Here is a 19,053-nt window from a genome sequence, read left to right as displayed (position 1 = left end):
AGAACATTTTAAATCTGTTTCCTTCCTGTTTTGATTCAAGTGGGGAGCGTTCCCCAGGGACACTGCCTCTGAGGAGAGTTTGGTTTGGGCATTGTTATTCGCAATATAGGCAACTTTATATGCCTCGAAGAGGATGAGGTGTGCTTTGGCTGTAGAACTGGGATGCATTTGCAGAGGTGCAGGGCAGTGTTCCTTCTTTGACAAAATAAAAGCTAAACGGCCACTGGGCTGGTGGACCCTAGAGCCAGGCTTCTAAAATATATTTTTAGAGGTTTGAATACACAAGTGAGGTATCAAATAAAACATTTTCAAACATGTACGACAGGTTTACTCAAATTTTGCACTGCAGCCTTGCTGATAATGGCTGTAGCACTAATTTAATATGCTTAAGTCACCGTGAAATGGGTCCTGTGCAGACGGGCAATCAAGGAGGAAGTCTCGTGAGTGGGGTGGTGTATCTGTGGGTGCATTGAGGCCCTGTACTAGCGTTACAGCAGCGAGAGCAGTGAGCTGTGTCAGGGTTTATAAAAGGAAGTGCTGTTGCTTGCCTTTGCTCTAAGTAATGATGCCAGCACTTCCCAAGGGATCCATCTGCAGTAGTCCTTAACATTCATTGCGTGTTACTTTCTTGAAGTGTTCTTTTGGTTCCCATGCACGTGGGAGACAAGTGTGTACCATCTGGCCTGGATGAGCCCTTCCATAGTGCTGCTCAGCTGTGGAGATGACTCGTATGTAAATAGCAGTAGTCATAATTACCAGGGGAGCTTATCTAAAAACATCAGGTGGCTTTATTTTCAAAAGGAGCCTCTTGTGTGCCTTAGATAAGTTGATGTCATGATTGGTGGGGTTAAGTAATCATTAAAGAGACCTTCTGTTCACTTTCCATTTGTATGATCTATTGCTGATTGCTGTGATTGTGCACTGAGAAAGTTTGATCAATTATTCAGCAAGGGCACGAGTCTAATCTGTCTTGCGGCTGGAGGACACCAACTCTACACACTGGTGTGGATAGTTGCTATTTAGGCACTTGGACTTCGTACTGACTCTTCTTCATGTAGTTCTGGGAGATGGATTCCCACTCAGAGGAGGATGTTGTTGTCAACAATTTATCTTATATGTATGTAGTCAACTTATTACAGTAACTGTAAGCAAATTTGATTAGTTGTGTTTTATTCAGTCATGAATACTATGTTAGCTGTCCTATCTGGAATGGACTTCTTCAATATCTCCCTTTTGATGCGTAAGATAGATTAGTTTTGTGTGGAAGGTCAACAGTCATTAACTTTGCCAACAGAGATGTTATCCATCAGTAGCATGACCAGCTGCAGAACTCGGTTAAATAAATGAAAAGCAACCTTTGCGGCATCTGAAGAAGAAAAGATGCCATTTGCAGAGCTGCGAGAAGAGCAGCTCACAGGAATCAAAATCAAAAAGACCAGGAAGGGAGTTGAAAGAGTACAGGTGGATTATGAAGAGCATATCCATACGGACATTGTACCAAAACTTGGATGCTTCCTCTATGTGAGACTCTAGAACAAGTTCTGAAATGTGAAGATGTTCTGATTTTGGGCCAAACAAAATTAGGAACTGTGCTTTTAGCCGTTTTGAAGTTTCAGGTGATTCAGAAGATGTACAGTAAGAGCATTGGGAAGGCATGCTGAGGTTGGTATGGAAATGTGGGCCTGGAGTGGAGGCAGAGCTGTGGGTTGTGAAAAAAAAATAGAGGTTGAGGCTGGAAGGAAGATGGAAAGGAGAAAAAGAAAGAATAGGTCTCCAGGGAAGCTCGGGGAGATAGGATTGGGCCACAACACCACATCACCCTGAGAATAAAGTGCTTGCGCAGTTGAAACAAAAATGTTTGGTGACTAAACCAAAACCCAGTAATTTGTACACAGATCCATACCTTTGTGGTATCTCACTGTGACTGAAAGAAAAGAGCTTTCTAGAAGCAGTTGTTGCTCTTTGGTGTGGTACTCTCTTTTCCTTTTTCATCAAGTCACTGGGGAATTCTGCAGATAGAGGGCATCTGCACACTGCTGATTCCTGCTGGTTTTGTGGATTTGGTCAGAAGATAAGCATTCGAGACACTTTTAAAAGGTAATTATCATAATCTTGCAATTGTTGTCTGCAGCAAGCAACTGGTAATTGATTTTTTCTCTTCTTCAGTGTTTAATTTTGCTCTGAGAAAGGCAAGGAAGTGAGGCTCACGGCAAAGAGTGAATCTCTGGAGCGGTTTGTCGAGGCCACCAGCCCTGGCAACAAATGGACCTGAGAAGAGGTGGCAGCTCCTTGGCCTGGTACACGAAGGTCTGTGGCTCTCGAGCACTCCCTTTCTGCAGCATTTGCCTGATTTGCTGATTGCAGACTGTTCCAACAGTTTGTGCTGTATGAACTGCTGAAGGGATGTAATTAACTAATTAACACAGAGCTATGGTTGACAGACAGGTGCATGGATACTTCAGGTATTTGTGCACTGCCCAGATGCGCTTGGCTCACTTGGGAAGCAGAGAGGGGCCGTATCCTGTGATGCTCTGCCCTGTAAACAGATGGATGAAAAAGACAGTGACATCCAAAGGGATTTTGCAGTGTTTTCTCTTCACCTCTGTGTTTTGCAATTTCAGGAGGGACTTCAGTGAGGCAAAGATCTCCAGAGCTTTGCAGGGGCTGTGTTTGCTCAGATAGGGTTACTTTTCCTTTTTAATGGACTATCAAAAGTGTGACTAAGACACCTCATTGCCTGCAGTGTTCTTGTTGGCTGCAGATATGATATACGTCTTCCTTAGACTTCTGTCTCAAAGATTTTAATGGTGCTTTAGTGGTTTTGCAGTGAGTTATCACTGAAATTACTTGGTTGGTGCGTTCATTCTCTCTTGAGGGCTAACAGTGAGCTACATGCAGCCCCTCTTTGCTGTCAGTATAAATTGCTGCTCGTGCATTGGGTGTTTAGGTGAGGAGTGGTTTGCAGTGTGAAAGGAAGTTGGGCACTGACTTATTGAGAGTTTGTGACTCAAGTGTACAAGATACTGGGTGCCTCCCAGGAGTGGTGGGGGTGGTGGGGGTGTCAGCCTTAATTAGCCTTCATTAGCCTGATGGGGGGAGGGGAAAGGGTGTTTTTCACAGCTGGTTAACAAACTATCAGTAACTAAGAGCCAGGATAGCTATTGGTAGACCAGTTTTAATAAAACTAGGTGCAAGCAGAGAGTTCCCCCCACTGGGAAAGTATTAGAATGGGATTTCTCAAGTTCTGGAGTTGGAAATTGGAGAAAAGGAGTGTGTGGAGGAAGAAGGACAGACACTGAGCTGAGCAGAGCCTTTGGAGAAAACAGATTCTTGCTTCTGCCAGCAAACATCTTCAGAGAAATTAGTGTGAGGGTCCCACCTATGGGCTGAGGTAAGATATGTGTGGTTATAAATGTTGTTTTCCGTAATACCTTTACATGCATCTCCAAACCAGGTAACTATGTTGTTTAACGTTTGAGTCGTAGTAAATAAGTGAAAAAATTCACTTGGCCCAGTTTCTGAGATTTATTTCAGAGGACTCGCAGTCATGAGATTTTTCATTCCTAGGGACAGGGCAAGCCTTAACAATGGGGTATGGGATCCTCTGGCAACATGAAACACCCGAGGAAAGTTAAAAAATAACCACACAGTAGCAAAGCCAGTGCTGGAATCAATGTGGGAGATGTTATTATAGGACTTCTGTTTAAAGGAGGCTTGTGTTTCTATGACAAATGCTAGTTGGAACACTTTTGACATGTGTTAGAACAGTGGGTTAGAAGATCTGCATCTCAGGAGTTTCCAATGAATTTCTTATAAGTGTTGGATTTCTCGTGTTGAGGCTCAGGGGCATTGTTTGTTTGTTTGGTTTGGAGTGGTTTTTCTTTTGATACTCTTTTGTACTGGACAAACTGAGCCTAAAACTTTTTATCAGACACTGACAAAGGCGGATGAAACAGGATCTGTTCTAAAATGGGTATTTCTTCTCTGTTTCCTAGTGACTCTTTGGAACCAACATTTTATGTCAGTAACTGTTGTTGAAAATACTTAAGAGGCTTTGTTGTTTGAAGTCAGTTTTGCATAACATGCTATGGTTATACTTTGTGTTCAAAAAACTTTGGGTCAACCCTGAATAATAGTGCAGTCACCATAAAACTCATGTAAAAAATGTTTGATATGTGGGAGGGTTTTGTCCTCTTGTTTTGCAGCAGTTTAAATCCTCCAAGTGTCTTTCCAGAGAAGCAGATGAAAGGAAATAAGATATTGTTTTCATTGACACAAAGGACTGGAGAGTTATTTGTTATAGCAGCTGAGATTCTCACCTCATCATTTGCTTCAGGCACATTTAGGTAAAATACCTATTATTGTTTGATGAAGGCTTAAATTTTAGTCAGCGAAGCTGTGATAGTTGTATTTAAACAGTCCTCTTAAAAAAGTGCCTGTTCCATGGAGCACGAGAATAATTACACGTTATTTTATTTTCCACTTGCAAAAAATGACTTTAGAAGTTCTATAACTTTGATTCTGCAATTATATTCATCAGTCCGCATGTGGGTGATACAGCTGCACGGGGAGCCCTGCTGAGAAATGAGTCCAGCCGGTTCTGTTGCTGTACTTCAAAGTAAAGACTTGTTAAGGTTTCACTGAAGCTGTAATCGATCAGATTCACAAATGCTCACAGCGTTTTGCAGCACTGCTTTGGTGTTTGTTCTGCACTTTGAATTACTTGATTTGTTACCTGCATTTGAGTATAACATTAAAAAGTATCCCTCCTCCTTAACTGGGAATTTATATAGTTGTATACTGCGTATCATTGGCTTTTCAAGGAAAGCAGAGGGCATTTTGTTATACTGAAGTAAGAAGACAGCCTGTAAACAAATTAAGGTGTATTGTTGTTGCTGTACTTTATGTTGGGAAAGTCTACCATGTTTCTTGAGGTTGTCCATGATGAGGGATCTGAGAGTACCACAAAGATGATCTGAGGGCTGGAGTACCTCCCTGATGAGGACAGGCTGGGAGAGCTGGGGTTATTCTGCCTGGAGTAGAGAAGGCTTAGAGAAGCCTTTCAGTATTTAAAAGGGCTTATAGAAAAGTTGGCGAAGGGCTCTTTATCAGGGATTGCAGGGACAGGGCAGGAGGAACAGTTGTAAGCTGAAAGAGAGGAGATTTAGATGAGTTGTTTGGAAGAAATCTTTTATTGTGAGGGTGGTGAGGCCCTGGCACAGGCTGCCCAGGGAAGTCATGGATGCCCCATCCCTGGTGGTGCTCAAGAGCAGGCTGGATGAGGCTTTGAGCAACCTGATCCAGTGGGAGGTGTCCCTGCCCATGGCAGGGGATTGGAACTGAATGATCTTTAAAGTCCCTTCCAATCCAGACCATTCTATGATTATATGAAAACCACCAAATAACTTAAATCTGATAACAACTCTGGCAACAGAGCCACAGATCCCCTTTTAGAAGAGGAGTGGATTAGAAGTTTCCTAATAGGCAGTCTCAAGGTGTGGGAGGTCTGATTCTCGTGAACACATTTGTTTTCAGTGCTTTCTCAGCAAGAACTGTGCAGAACACATAGTCGTGTATTTGACCTACTGAAGGCACAAAGACAGACCTCCAGAGCTGCTATTCTTCTGCCCATTTGCCTTCTTGCTGCTTTCTTGCCTCTTCCCGGTCCAGTTCTTTATTGTCCTAAACTTTCCCTGTGCTCTTCCTGGCAGAGGGACACTGTCAGAACTTCTGCTGTTGCCTTGGTTGTGTTTTGTTCTCCCTTGAGACGAGGAGAAGGGGAGCCGTGTAGAGCTGGCCCCTCGGAAGGGAGAAGGAGTGCTTGCTTGTACGATGTTGCTCAGCAAATCTCGCCTGCTGGGAGTCACCAAGGACTATTCATCAGTGTCCCTTGCTGAACCAGCAGAAGAGTAACGAGCAGTCTTGGACCTCTCATGTTCATTTTGAGCATTAAATCCATGACTAGATGGTTCCAGAGTTGCGGCAAGGGAAGACTGGGAGCTGTGCTTGGCACACTCACTCATTAGTTGGAGACACTGGAGGAATGCTTCCTTCCTAGACACGGCAGCAAGACCCATGATAAGCTTTTGTCAGACCATAAACAGAATAGTCCTACAAATCCAGGGGTCAGCCATGGGAGACCCCACAGCCAGCAGCCTGAGTGTGAATTGCTTTAAGTTGGTCAACATGAAACGTGGAACATCATAGTGTGGAGGTGTACCCCTTTCAGAGACTGAAAAGAGGAGCCTTCGGGCTCCTGAACTGCTGTCCGTATTCCCAGCAGTTAGCACCAGCACTGGAGCATAAGCAAGAAGTCAAGATTGCCTTGAGTCAGGTAACTCACACTGGTGCCTGATGAAGTTGTACTCCTTTGCCATTTCTCTTTGGTCTAGTGAGGCAGTTTCAGTAGGATGGACTAAGGGTTACTGTGCTCCAGGAGGACTGCAAACTCTAAGGCAAGGTGGATGCTGCAGTTTAGATCCTTCTAGGCAAAGCCAGGTCTTCCACATAGAATCATAGAATGGTTTGGGTTGGAAGGGATCTTAAAGCCTATTCAGTTCCACCTCCCCTACCATGGGCAGGGACATGTCCCATGGCATCAGGTTGCTCAAAGCCTCATCCAACCTGGCCTTGAACACCTCCAGGGAGGGGGCATCCATGACTTCTCTGGGCAACCTGTGCCAGTGCCTCACCATCCTCACTGTAAAACATTACTTCCTCATATCTAATCTAAATCTCCCCTCTTTCAGCTTAAAACCATTATCCTATTCCTGCACTCCCTGATAAAGAGCCCCCCCCCCCAGCTTTCCTACAGGCCCCCTTTAAGTACTGGAGGCTGCTATAAGATCTCCCTGGACTATTATGTCTTGTAGCTGTAGCCATGCAACTGCTGGAGGAAAGGTACTGCCCACTTGATCTTATAGAGTGCTTCATCTCTTTGGTAATAGATAAGCTCATACGGAAGCGTGGGCAGAAATTTCTGTGTTATGGGTTACGGGAATGATTAGGTATGAGGCAGTTCTGCTGATTTGGTTAATGCTGTCACCGTTTCTGTGAGCAGGTGGGTGCCTGGGGAATTTTAATGCAAAAAATGTCAGATCTCCAAGGATTAGGTGTCAACTGACTGATGATTTTGAGGAGTGCAGCTTTGAGTTTGGCAGCTAAAAATAGCAATTGCGTGGGATTTTGTCACTGATTTCCTTTGAGAATCAGCCCTTTTCTGAGAACTTTAACTTTGGGATTCTATTGGCATTCAACTCCAGTATGTAAATATTCATTCACCCAATCTCAGTTGATGCGCTCTAACCCCTGTGCTTCCTTGTAGTATGTACTGTGTAGCTTCCACTAATGGGGTGATAATAGGTTATATGATGCATAGCAGGGCTAGAAGTGTGAGACCTAAACTGCACATGGCTAGCAACATGTTTGTACTCTGTTAATCACAAGGTAGCAGCTGTCTTGCCCTCTCTTTTTGTTTTGCTTTTTGAAACCCACTCCACTTGTTTCATAATTACTTGAGCTCATCATGAAGGTAAAAATAGCTTCTCTATTTAAAGAGAACAGATGGGTTTTCTAATGTTTTTTCCTTAGCATTGAATGAGTTGTGGTTGAGTCAGAAACTGCCAGCCCAGAAACATATGTTTTCATTAGAGAAATACTTGATTAGGTTAATTGAGTGTGATTCAATGTGATGTACGTTTGGCCAACTTAAAAGCTTTCCAACTTTGTCTTGGACAGAGATAATAGTATCTCAGTGTTTGCAATTTGCTCAGTAGTTTCCAAAAACACTGCCTAAAGACTAACAAAACATTGAAGGGCCACTACTGAACTGGAGGAGGGCATATAATCTTTTGTAAAAACAAAACAAAACCCACAAAACAACCCCTCCTCCATTTTTTTTTTAGGATGATGTAAACAACAATGTATACTTAAGTTATGTCCACACATAAAACTTGCACTGGTTTAAGTTATGATGATGTTGACCAAAGAGCACACACCTGTATGTCAGTGTGATGAGTCTGAGAGAAGGTGGGATTCAGTGTGAGATAGAAGCAACACAAAGGTTTGTGGTAGGCATCTAAGTTGCTATTGCAGTTAGTGGAGATCTATTAGGGACAATTCTTAAAGCTGGAGAGTGATTCTGCTCCCTTTGAAGTAGACTCATAGTGCTTGGCTGAGCGGATCTCTGAGCAGCCTGGGCTGCACCGAGTGTTGATCCACTGACTGTGATGGGATCTGGGGTTCCCAGGGCACACCTACCTACACGAGATTGAATTTTGATGTCTTCTTTCTGAACTAAGGCTCATCCTTGCTGTAACATCCACATGGCAGCTGCGTGCCTGTATCTCCAAGGAGGTACCTCTGGAAAGACAAAATTCAGTTTGTCCAGATATCCCTGAGGATAGAGGGTTGGGAAAGAGGGTGCCGGCGAAGATGGGTTAGCCAAAAGAATGTAACACTTTCAGAAGAATTGGGAAGCATTTGAAACATTAGGACGTTCTTGTCCATTCACATCTTGCTCCTAACAGTGAGGTATTTGCCATCATTACTAAACAGCAAACTCTTTTGTATTTCCATCTGAGAGGCTTGGGAAGAATGAGCTGCGTTCAAACCCAAACCAAGAGACAGCTTAAAGCAGGCATGGGGACCCAGCATGAAGGACAGAGGCAGAGAGAATAAATTGTAGAGTAAATTTGCCTTTGGGAAGTCCCTGTGTCAGGAAATGGAACAGTAAATTGGTTACACTGAGCCTTGCTAAGCTAAAGACTTCAAGCTTGGGTTTGTGGTATCCAGGATAAGTCACTATTACTGCTGTGATGATTTATGAGCAGGTCAGCTGATAACAGACAGCAGGATGCTGGCTCAGCCATATCTCATTGGGAGTATGACCCTTCAGGCATGTATTTGAAATTAATCGGCTCTCACAGCATTTGTGCAATTTGATGTGGACAGTGACAAATGAAACAAAACATCTTCTGTCCTTATTTCGCAGAATCATAGAATAGTTTGGGTTGGAAGGGACCTTAAAGATGATCTAATTCCAACCCCCTGCCATGGGCAGGGACCTCCCACTGGCTCAGGCTGCCCAAGGCCCCATCCAACCTGGCCTTGAACACCTCCAGGGATGGGGCAGCCACAACGTCCCTGGGCAACCTGTGCCAGTGTCTCACCAGCCTCATAGTGAAGAAATTCCTTCTTATGTCCAGTCTAAATCTGCCCCTCTCCAGTTTGTGGCCATTGCCCCTTGTCCTATCACCACAAGCCTTTGTAAACAGCCCCTCTCCAGCTTTCCTGTAGCCCCTTCAGGTACTGGAAGGTCGCTATAAGATCTCCTTGGAGCCTTCTCTTCTCCAGGCTGAACAACACCAACTCTCTCATCCTGTCCTTGTATGGAAGGTGCTTCAGCCCATCTGATCATCTTTGCAGCCTCCTCTGGACCCGTTCCAACAGTTCCATCTCCTTCTTATGTTGAGGATTCCAGAACTGGACACAGTATTCCAGATGAGGTCTCACAAGAGAAGAACAGAGGGGCAGAATTACCTCCCTTGACCTGCTGGCCACACTGCTTTCGATGCAGCCCAGGATACAATTGCCGGCTCATGTTCTGCCTCATTTAATGTCTTTTTTTTGTTCTTTCTTTAGGCTTTAAGTGATTTTTAGATTGTAACCCATCTCTCATCTTCGCAGCTTGTCGGGGAAACCTGAAATCAGCACTGTTCAAGTACAAAGAATTTATTTGTGTGTTTCAAAGCAGAAAAGCAGACGTTACGTCTTGGGTCAGTATATGGTCTGCCCAGATGCATAACTAGTAGGGGTGAAGCAAGAGGTCTGAAATGATCTGTAGAGCATCTACTCTACCAATCCAGGTGCAGAAAGGTGAAATATATCTAGGCCACCCTCTGCTACAAGAGTGATGTCAATGTGATCATTTGGTTGTAGGATGTGGTGTCAGTGGTGGATACTTGATGTATACTTTGATATGCTAGGGGTAAGGTACGTTTTTTCCTCTCCTTGCAGCTCATGAATAGAAAAAAATAGGTGGTATTTAGCTGCACACAGATGGATGTGTATAGTAGTGAGCTGTGTTGGGGAATCTTTCATTATGATTTTGAAGAAAAGGAACTGAAACTATTTTTAAATCAAAACAAAACACTAATAGGAGCAATACCCATATTTCTGTCTCATTGCACAGAGCTTGAGTGCAGCAGGTCTGACTACAGCAACTTTCATTTTGGAAGGAAGCAGTTAGATTCTTCGATCCGAGTTACAGGAATAGGCTTCTGCAAAAGGAGCAAGTAAGAAAAAATACTTTTGTTTTTACCTTTGTTAGCTTCTTCATTTCTGTAGGATATAGAGATACTAATATTGGAAGTCCTTCCTAAAATGCTGTGCCTTATTTTATAGATATGCCTTTCTGAGTAGAGAGACGGAGCAGGAAGAGCTATTGTCCAAAAGAACACTGAGAACCACTTGAAAAGTCTGAACCTGAACTCTTGACTCTGTTATTTGCTGTACTTCGTATCTAGTAGAAAGCACTCCCCTCTGTGATGTCTTCAGAGCTGATTTTGTAAGCATTTGCGTCTAGATGCTGGAATGAAAAAGGAAAAGCGGCTCTAGAGGGCAGTGCAGCATCCCTGTGATATCTGTACCTCCAGGGCTTTTTTTTTTTCATAGCAATTTTACTCTGCAGGTCGACTGCTTAAAATAGTTAAAAATTATATAGAATTAAGTACAAGATTTTGTTATTATTATTTCACAGACTGCTTTGCTTGAAGAAAATTTCTGTTCGAAGAAGACCTGACCCTCTTTTTAGAGGAACTTTGAGCATTAGGCTGGCAGTGCTCATGCTGGAATGGTTTTAATCTCTTGAAAAAGACTTAGAATCATAGAATAGTTTGGGTTGGATGGGACATTAAAGATCATCCAATTCCATCCCCCTTGGAGGGGGCACCTCACTACATCAGACTGCCCGAGGAATGCCAACTTGTAGGATATTTTTCTATGACTTAAGGATACAGACATACCACAACTCATCCTTCCTGTGCATCTAACAGAGCCCACAAAAGAACTATTTATTTTCATGTTACTTTCCCCCTTCTCGAGGACAGCCTCATAATTTATCATATCCTTTGACTGGAGGTGCTCTCTTTCCTCGTAGAGAAATAAATCAATAAATCATCTTGTCAGCAGAGCACAACTTGGAGCCAAATTTCTCTTTGCTGGAAGGATTTGAGTTAGTTTTAGGTGAGATCTCAGATGTGCCGTACACACATGACTACAGATAATATTACAGGGCAGCATTCAAAATGACAGGGTGTTTATTCCCTATGTCAAACTGCTCTTAAGAATGCTGAGCTACAACCTAGAGGCTGCTTACGCTGTCAGAAGGGGTCGGTAGCTCCTTGCTACCCAGTAAACAGTTTGTGTGCAGCTGACTGATTATCTAATTAGCATTTGGCATGGATTTTTTCCTTCCTGAGAGGCTTCACATCTCCAGCCTGTGACCTTATATGTCTGCAAAGAGAACCGAAATCCAGATCTTGCAGGCACCTGTGGAGCCTGTTGTCCTCTGAGCACTTGCTTGCTGTGAGTTAAATTGCGGAATCACACTTAGACGCCTCCACCTCTCTTTAGAAAGGTGCATGCGCATGTACACGTATGTACACAAACTTATTTTGAAGGATGTTTGGGGGACCATGCTTGATTTACCTGTCCCTTTTCCCCTGATAGCTCTAAAGCAAATAATAGGCAGGTACAGTAACATCTGTTGCTTTATAGCCATCTGCAAGGGTTGTTGCTTAGTCTTTGCGGTTCTTCCAGAGCTGCCATAGGCTGCATTTCACTGCAGGCGTGTGCAGCACCTGCATGCTGCTCACACATACTGGGGATGTGCACAGAATCAGTGTTGTTCACCTTGCAGGTATCTGCGGTTACCGGGCATTGAGGAGTCTGCTGAAATCCAGCAGGCAGGTGCTTGAGCAAGGATCGTGCTACCAACATTGCTCTCTAAGTCAGTGGAGGATAGATTTCTATTAACTTTCGCAGTAGCAATGCTTCTTCCAAATTAAAATTGACTGCCTTTCACAGCAGGAAAGAGACAATTATCCCAAATAGTTGCTCTGGGTGCATGCAAAAGTCTGCGCGTGGACTCTGCATTAAGCAACTGACTTTCCTTTGCCATTCTTTGTTTCTGTTCAGGGATTTTTCCTTCCAGTGGTGTAAGGAAATGCAGCTGCTACCCTATATGTGTTTTGGAAGACACATAAAGCACATCACTGTGCAACATATTTTCAACTTGCTTTGATACTTTTGAAACACGTATTTGTTTGTTCATTTATTTTCTAAGTAGAGTGGGTGTGTTCATCTGTGCAAATTATAGATGATGCTAGGAAAAGAGAGCTATGGATAGAAGAGACTGGACTTTATATGTTTGAGCTGAAAATTAAGGTACAGCATGCTCTTGTTTGAATTTGAATGAAGGAAAATTCCTTATACGTACTTCCTGAATGACAATTAAAAAAGTAGTGTTTTCCTTTTATCTGCTTGCTTTATTTTCTTCAGTTATGCCTTTAAAGCAAACATATATGGGACCTATAAATGCCACACTTCTGCCATTTCTTATTTCTCTTATTGCAACCATACCTATCATCCTCTCTCCAGTCTTTGGAAGCTCCTAGTGGCCTAGGGCTGGAGACAACATCTTGATGCAAAGGGAGGCTGTTGCAGTGGAGGGATCACAGATGGTTTAAGGGTACTCTCCCACTCCTCCGGCCTCCACAGGGCTGTGTAGTGTCAGGAGTGAGCAGCCAGAGCAGAAAACACATCTCCAGCCACTGTATGATGCGGCCCAGGCTCTAAGCCCCTTGCAGTGGAGAGTCCTGCCCTGTCTTCTGTAGTGAAGATGCTGTAGATGGAAAAGGAGGACTACAGAGTGATGATTGAACAGCACATCGCTACCAAATGTGTGTTGCGATGCGGAGAGAACGGTGAAGGTACGTGTGCTTTGTCAGTGTACCATGGTAGCATTTTTGTTTGGTATGGTCCCTTCCAGACCGTTGCAAATGCACTGCTTTCTTTCATTTTCTTCCCCTCAGATGTTGTCCCTGGCCGCCTCGGAGCCCAGCGGACCCTCCCCATTAGGTTGCCTTGCTTTGGATTCCAGGTCTGTCTGAGTCTGTAGTTAAGAACAGGTATTACAACAGAGGAGGTATTGCCTCAGTCTGATGGATTTGCCCCCCAGGAAGTGTGGAAAGTGCTTTTCAGGGCTAATGGTTTGTGCAACTGCCCAAGTGAATTCAATCAGGTGAAGTGCCCGACAGACCACCCTGTTTTTCAGACACTGAAATTCATTATTGTCAAATAGGAGATCTATTGGCAAGAGTCTTTCTGAATCTGCTTGACTACTGCCTGATGAATATTGTGTCGGTATTACATAGAGATCACTATTAATTTATGTTTGTACCGATTCATTTCCTTATGCGTTTTCTAATTAGCTAAGATGTGACTGTGAAGTGGGCTAACAGAATTAAATTTCTGTCTACACAGAATGAAATTTTTGTCTACACAATCTTCTTCTGAGTGAAGGTTGTTATTTCCTCTGTAGTTTAAAACTGAGCCACGTGTGCCATTTTACTTGATTTAGATTAAGGAGTAGGAAATCAGCTTAATTTTATATTGTTATTATTTAAGGTTCCTTTGATGTTTTGAAGAGAGATAGCCAAAGGGCTTAATGCCTTTGAACTGATGTGCTGCAAGTGCTTGTTTTTAGCATTTCTTTTGTGTGTACATCTCGTCAACCTCTTTAAAAGCAGGAAGCTCTTCTCTACTCCTGCTTCTGCCCTCGTTATCTGCTTGTCACTCTCACATCATTCCTTTGACTGCCCAGTGCTCCAGATGTTCAGAAGCGGATTAATGATTAGGGGGCAGGAGGTGGGAAATATTTTTTTTTCCTAAAATTTAAGAGTCAAAGTGTAGTTGTCAGTTTTTAAACACAATTGGACCTTTTATTGCTTCCCCCCCCCAAGTAATGTGGTCACCTGTTAATGGGAAGAATGTGCAACGAACTGCGCTGAGTTCTGCCTGTTTTGACAATAAGATAAAATCCCCAACTCCCTCTAAGGAAAAGTTCAAAAACTTAAAATAGATTCAGTATAAGCAGTTTGGCTATGAATGAATAAATCTCCTGTGTAGTGCCTGGAAGTTGTATCTACCGGACACACAAAAAGTTAATTGTTCTGCTAATGAGAGATATTTCTGCCTCAGTCAGCTGGGTCAGTTGGGATCTTAGAGAATTAAGCAGGATGACTTCAGGACCTAAAGCTTATGCTGTCATCACTGCTTTTGTATTTCTTGCTCTTGCAACCAGCAGACAGAATGATGATCGTTGAGTATTTAATATTCTCTATTTTATAGGCTCTTATTAAAGGTGTGCTGATGGTTTACAGGCGGGATCTGATGTAATCATCGTAGCTACCTGACTTTGCTGGAATTAGCCTTTTACGCTGAAAGATCTTACCGAGGTTTTAAAATGAAATGCTTTTCTCCTGAGAAAGTTGTGAAGGCTGTTCCTTACCTGCTGGGGCTACAGATGTGTCGACTTCAGCTAAAACCTGGACCAACAGCTGAAATGGAAAGGTTTAGTTGACGGTAGTGCTAAGGCAGGTAAAGCACTTTCCTGCATGATCTTGTTCAACATAATTGTTCCTCCCATGCTACAGTCTGTTTTAATATTGAGGAAACACTTCCCTATCTGATCTGGGAGAAAGCAAACTTCAGCTTGTGTGGTGGCGAGGCAGCCCTAACGTGGCAGGAAACCTCCTTTTTGTTACTGAGCTGGTGACATGAGAGAGAGTGTGATGCTGAGGCTTGGAAGACTGCACCTCCTGGAAGGTCCTCTGATGGCAGATCCTTTCCAGGGAAAACAGGCTTATTGGTTCTTTGATGGGAAGGTGTGAATTGCTGCTGCTACAAAAAGAAAGTGCAAGACAGTGACTGGTGGGTGTCAAGAATATAAAGCGCTTGAAGACTTGACAAGTCTGTTGCAGTTCTGCCAAGATGAAGGGGCTGGTTCCTCGCTCATCCTGTGAACCTGTCTTGTCAGTAGGATGGAGTGGAGGAGCCATCCAAGTGTGCTTTGTATTTTTGTGCCCAGTGTCCTGATGGAATCCAGGAAGGATGCAGCGTTATTGAAGAGATGGAAACTAAGGTGGCCACGCTCTATGATGGTATGCTCTAGACAATTACAATAATTGGATCTTGCAGGTGCTTCAGCGTGTGTCTGCCTTGTTTTAATATAGTTGTTGCTAGCCCACTGTATAGGAGTGGGAAGAGGCAGAAGGACCAGCCTGGCACACTGATAGAGGGTGGATGCAGGGCCCCTCCTTGAAGCGCTGGCAAACATGGAGAGACGAAGTTTTCCAGCCTGCCTCTGGGGCTGTGGAGGGAAGCATAACTGCAGTGGTTTGAAGAAAGATCTGTCTTGCCAGCATCTTATCTCTGACACCAACTCTGGTAGGAGCACAGGAGCCGGACTGACATGAGAGCTGCATCTGCTTTCATGAATTCTCCCAGCATTCACAATTTGTTGTTCAGGTACTCTCTGAGCTGGGGATGTCTGTCTCTGCCGCAAGCTCCTGCTGCGTTGCTTCACTGGGTTGCAGAGATGCAGACTTTAGGCAGGCAAGGTCACACGCCTTTCCTGTAAATTTCAGGCAAGTGCAAAATGTGATGCATAATTCCATGATGTCAACGACCAAAAGCAAACGTCTTGCAGGGTGTAATTGGTTTTTCTATAGTGTCAAGAGCTTTTATGTGTTCAGCATAAATATCTTTGCATTGATTGGGAGAAGGAGATAAAAATCAATGATTTACAATGCAGAAGTGCTTAGAACATGACATTAAAATGACTCTGGAAGACTTAGCTCATAGGGGACATAGTAAATACTCAAAAGGTACAGGAAATGAAGAGACACTTCCCAAGTCCTGAAACCAAGCAATAAATTTAATAGAGTCTTTGTTTCTCTGCCTAATGGATTTTAATACTGACTTTCCTTCTGTTGAATTACTCTCTTTTCGTTGTTTAGTTGTGGTTATTTTTACTCCCTTTTGTTTGGGTGTTTAGAGCCCGAGGTTAAATGGAGACATTATAGTTTTTTAAGGAAACTCTCTGGCTTGAACAAAATGGGAACCAAATCCTATACTGGCTGGCTTTGTACACTAAGCAGGAGGGTGTCTTGACCCATAAGTGCTGGGGAGAACAGATAATCATAGAAAATAAAGCTGGAAAAGACCACAAATCTGTTCCCTTGTCCCACACCCAGATGAGCTGTATCTACTCACTCCTGACAGGTTTTCGTCCTTCAATTTAAGCATTTTATCTAATAGATAGAGAGATCAGATAATCCCTATCTACCTATAGTGATTACCTCCCCATTGCTCTTTTTAGGCTAAATGGTTCCCCTTTATTTATATCTGCTCATGTGTCATGTTTTCCACCTTTCTTTTTTGTATTTTTTTAATAAATAAATTTTTTTGTAATTTTTTTAATAGTTTAAGTTGTCCCTTTCTTTACCCCTGCATGCTACCAGCTACTCCATGCAGTATTCAGCAGTACCAAGAAAAGGGAATCATGGAATCACAGAATGGTTTAAGTTGGGAGAGACCTTAAAGATCATCCAATTCCAAACCCGCTGCCATGGACAGGGACACCTCCCACTAGATCAGGCTGCTCAAGGTCCCATCCAGCCCAGCCAACTGGTTCTCATGCCTCCTGCAGAGGTGGTCGAATACTGCTCCATAGCACCAAAGGTAAAGACAACCAACCATGTGGGATTCCTCCATGTAAAATTTCACCTCAGTGGAGGAGCAAGAATGTGCAGCGCAGTGGTGGCAGCTGGACATGGTACTGGTGGCTCTTGGCTGTAGGTGTACCGTAGTTGTAGGTGACTCTTTACAGATGAAAGGGCAAGATCCTAGGGAAGCTTACAGGATTTTCTGTGTCTGTAAACTAATCCTTGCCGAGATTAATTAGCTGTGCATTTCTGCCAGGGCTAGACTGTCACCACTACCTGTGCAAGTGTGAAGCCAGCTGAAATCTCTGCTGCATCATCTAGTGCAGTGCCATGTACAAAAGAGACGAAAAGCCAACCTCTTGATCTTCTTTTGCAGAGATAGTTCTGTGTCGGACCAGTGGTGCCTCGCTGGACCTCTTTTGTGGCTGAAGGCTTTGATTCCTAGTACTGCTCCTGGACTAATGTGTTCACTTTACACAAGAGTTTCCCAAACTTTTTGCAAGTATGATCATCTTGGACCTCATCTGTTTGGGTTTTTTTTGATGGTCCTTTCACTTCCACCTTCTTTTCATATAAGAGAGTTTGATTCCTGTAAGGCTCGAGAATGAGACAAAATGGTAATGTTTTTTTTTTCTGGAAGTATTTATATACTATTTTTATATGAATCAGGAAAATCCTAACTGCCTTTCCTTGCTGGCAGCAATTTGTGGATGAGCTGTTTCCTGTAGAGGATAAATGCTCTGAGCTTCCTGAGGACATACAATCCCTTGTCTGAGAATCTCATCTTAAGTTTGGGCTTTAAAGTAGAAGAAAAATTAACAACTAGTGGATTCCACCTGTATTTGAGTGGTGCAGAAGCCCACCTGATGAAGTATGCAAGTGGGTTGCAGGTCTGTTTAGATGAAGTTCAGATGTTGTGTTCTTGCCTTTATGCGGGGGGGTACAAACCAGGATGTCCCTGAAGTACTCCACTGGCATTGTGCATCGATAAGAGCAAAAGACAGCATAAAACTCTACTTTGTTCTTGAAATATCTGTAAGTACCAAGGGCGGGAAGTCACCTGGAGGGGATTGTCAATGATATTTTCAAGAATTTGCCCTATGATTGCCTGTGGCCACCTGCAGACACAAGGCAGAACGTCACCTACATCTGGCATCTCTTTCTGTCTTCCTCAAACTTGTACTAGAGAGGGAAAAGCTGTTTGCTCAGGACTTTCTGCCTCTTCACTGCATAGGTCTAGTTTGACTTTGGCTGCCTGCTTTAATTGCTGTTTAATGAAAAAGCTGTAAAAAGCCTGTGGAACAACCAAAAAATCAGTAATATATATGGAAAAATAAAAAAGTGTGTGCATTCCAAAAGTGACATGAGGACAACAAGGGAAGTGATTTTCTGAGATCTTCTCCCCTTTTTGCCCCCCAAAGCTCTGAGGGAGCTCCTGTTTTTCCACCTGGCTGTTGTTGGAATTGATGATTTGTGTATCCCCATCTCCCCAGCCGTGAGCTGCCTTTGAATGCAGTCCAGCTCAGCTCCTCTGCCAGGCAGACTGGTGTGGGTGGTGCTGACTGTACACTTTATCTAGCACTGCCAGTAAACTGCTGCCCTACGGTGAGGCCAGGAATACTTTTATTGTTAAGTTTTTATGGAACAAGTCAAGGCTATTGCTGAACTGAGGATAGCAACATGCTGTGAGCTGAAATAATTATCACTGTTTTGATCACAGAAATATGGATTGCTTTGTGTACGGCTACATAAGCATTACAGAGTTACAGGAAAGAATGAAAGGTCTTAATGATACCTCTTCATTAACCTAATCCTTCAGATTGGCATTTTGGGTATTGGGAGCTGGTTTCTGTCCCTGCCAGCAATGTTGGTGTGTGGTTTGTGTTTTACTCCTTCCCCATGGTGCTTACAAGCTCCTCTCTGTGCAGACAGAGGAAGGTACAGTATGGGCAGTCCATATAGCACCCCAAACTATGGTGTCTCAGTCTTGGTTGGCATCTTGAGAGTCCTAACGCAATGCAAGTTATCATTTAATCACAATTTGGTATATTAATGTTCATTTGTCACAGGACTCTGATAGATGAAGTGAGTTTTTCAGTGAGGAGGCAAGCTGCCTCCTCTGTGCCTGCCAAGGGACTTTGGCTTTTTGGCTACCTGTTTCTCACCAAGGGCTGCGTGTACAGTTGTGGGAGCACTAGTTTCTGGATTACTCATGCAGAATGATGACTGAATTAGCTGTGTCGACTTGTTTATACCTGCAACA

The 19,053-nt window shown here is 43.4% G+C and overlaps 1 protein-coding gene across 4 annotated transcripts in view; it reads left to right on the top strand.

The window, feature by feature from the left end:
• SYT16 (synaptotagmin 16) overlaps nt 1–19,053 on the top strand; it is a 110,337-nt gene that overhangs the window by 8,384 nt on the left and 82,900 nt on the right. For 3 of the 4 annotated variants that reach the window (XM_054068785.1, XM_054068786.1, XM_054068781.1), the window contains exon 2: nt 2,167–2,307. The gene's annotated coding sequence lies outside the window, so the exon portion shown is untranslated. Of the gene's footprint in view, nt 1–2,166; nt 2,308–17,690; nt 17,826–19,053 lie in introns of those variants that run through there. The other variant, XM_054068784.1, reaches the window with a different exon arrangement.

Source organism: Cuculus canorus, chromosome 5, assembly GCF_017976375.1.
Source record: "Cuculus canorus isolate bCucCan1 chromosome 5, bCucCan1.pri, whole genome shotgun sequence".
NCBI classification, from domain to species: Eukaryota; Metazoa; Chordata; class Aves; order Cuculiformes; family Cuculidae; genus Cuculus; species Cuculus canorus.
Note: the sequence above shows the minus strand (reverse complement) of the source record. Positions and strands in the feature narration are given on the sequence as shown.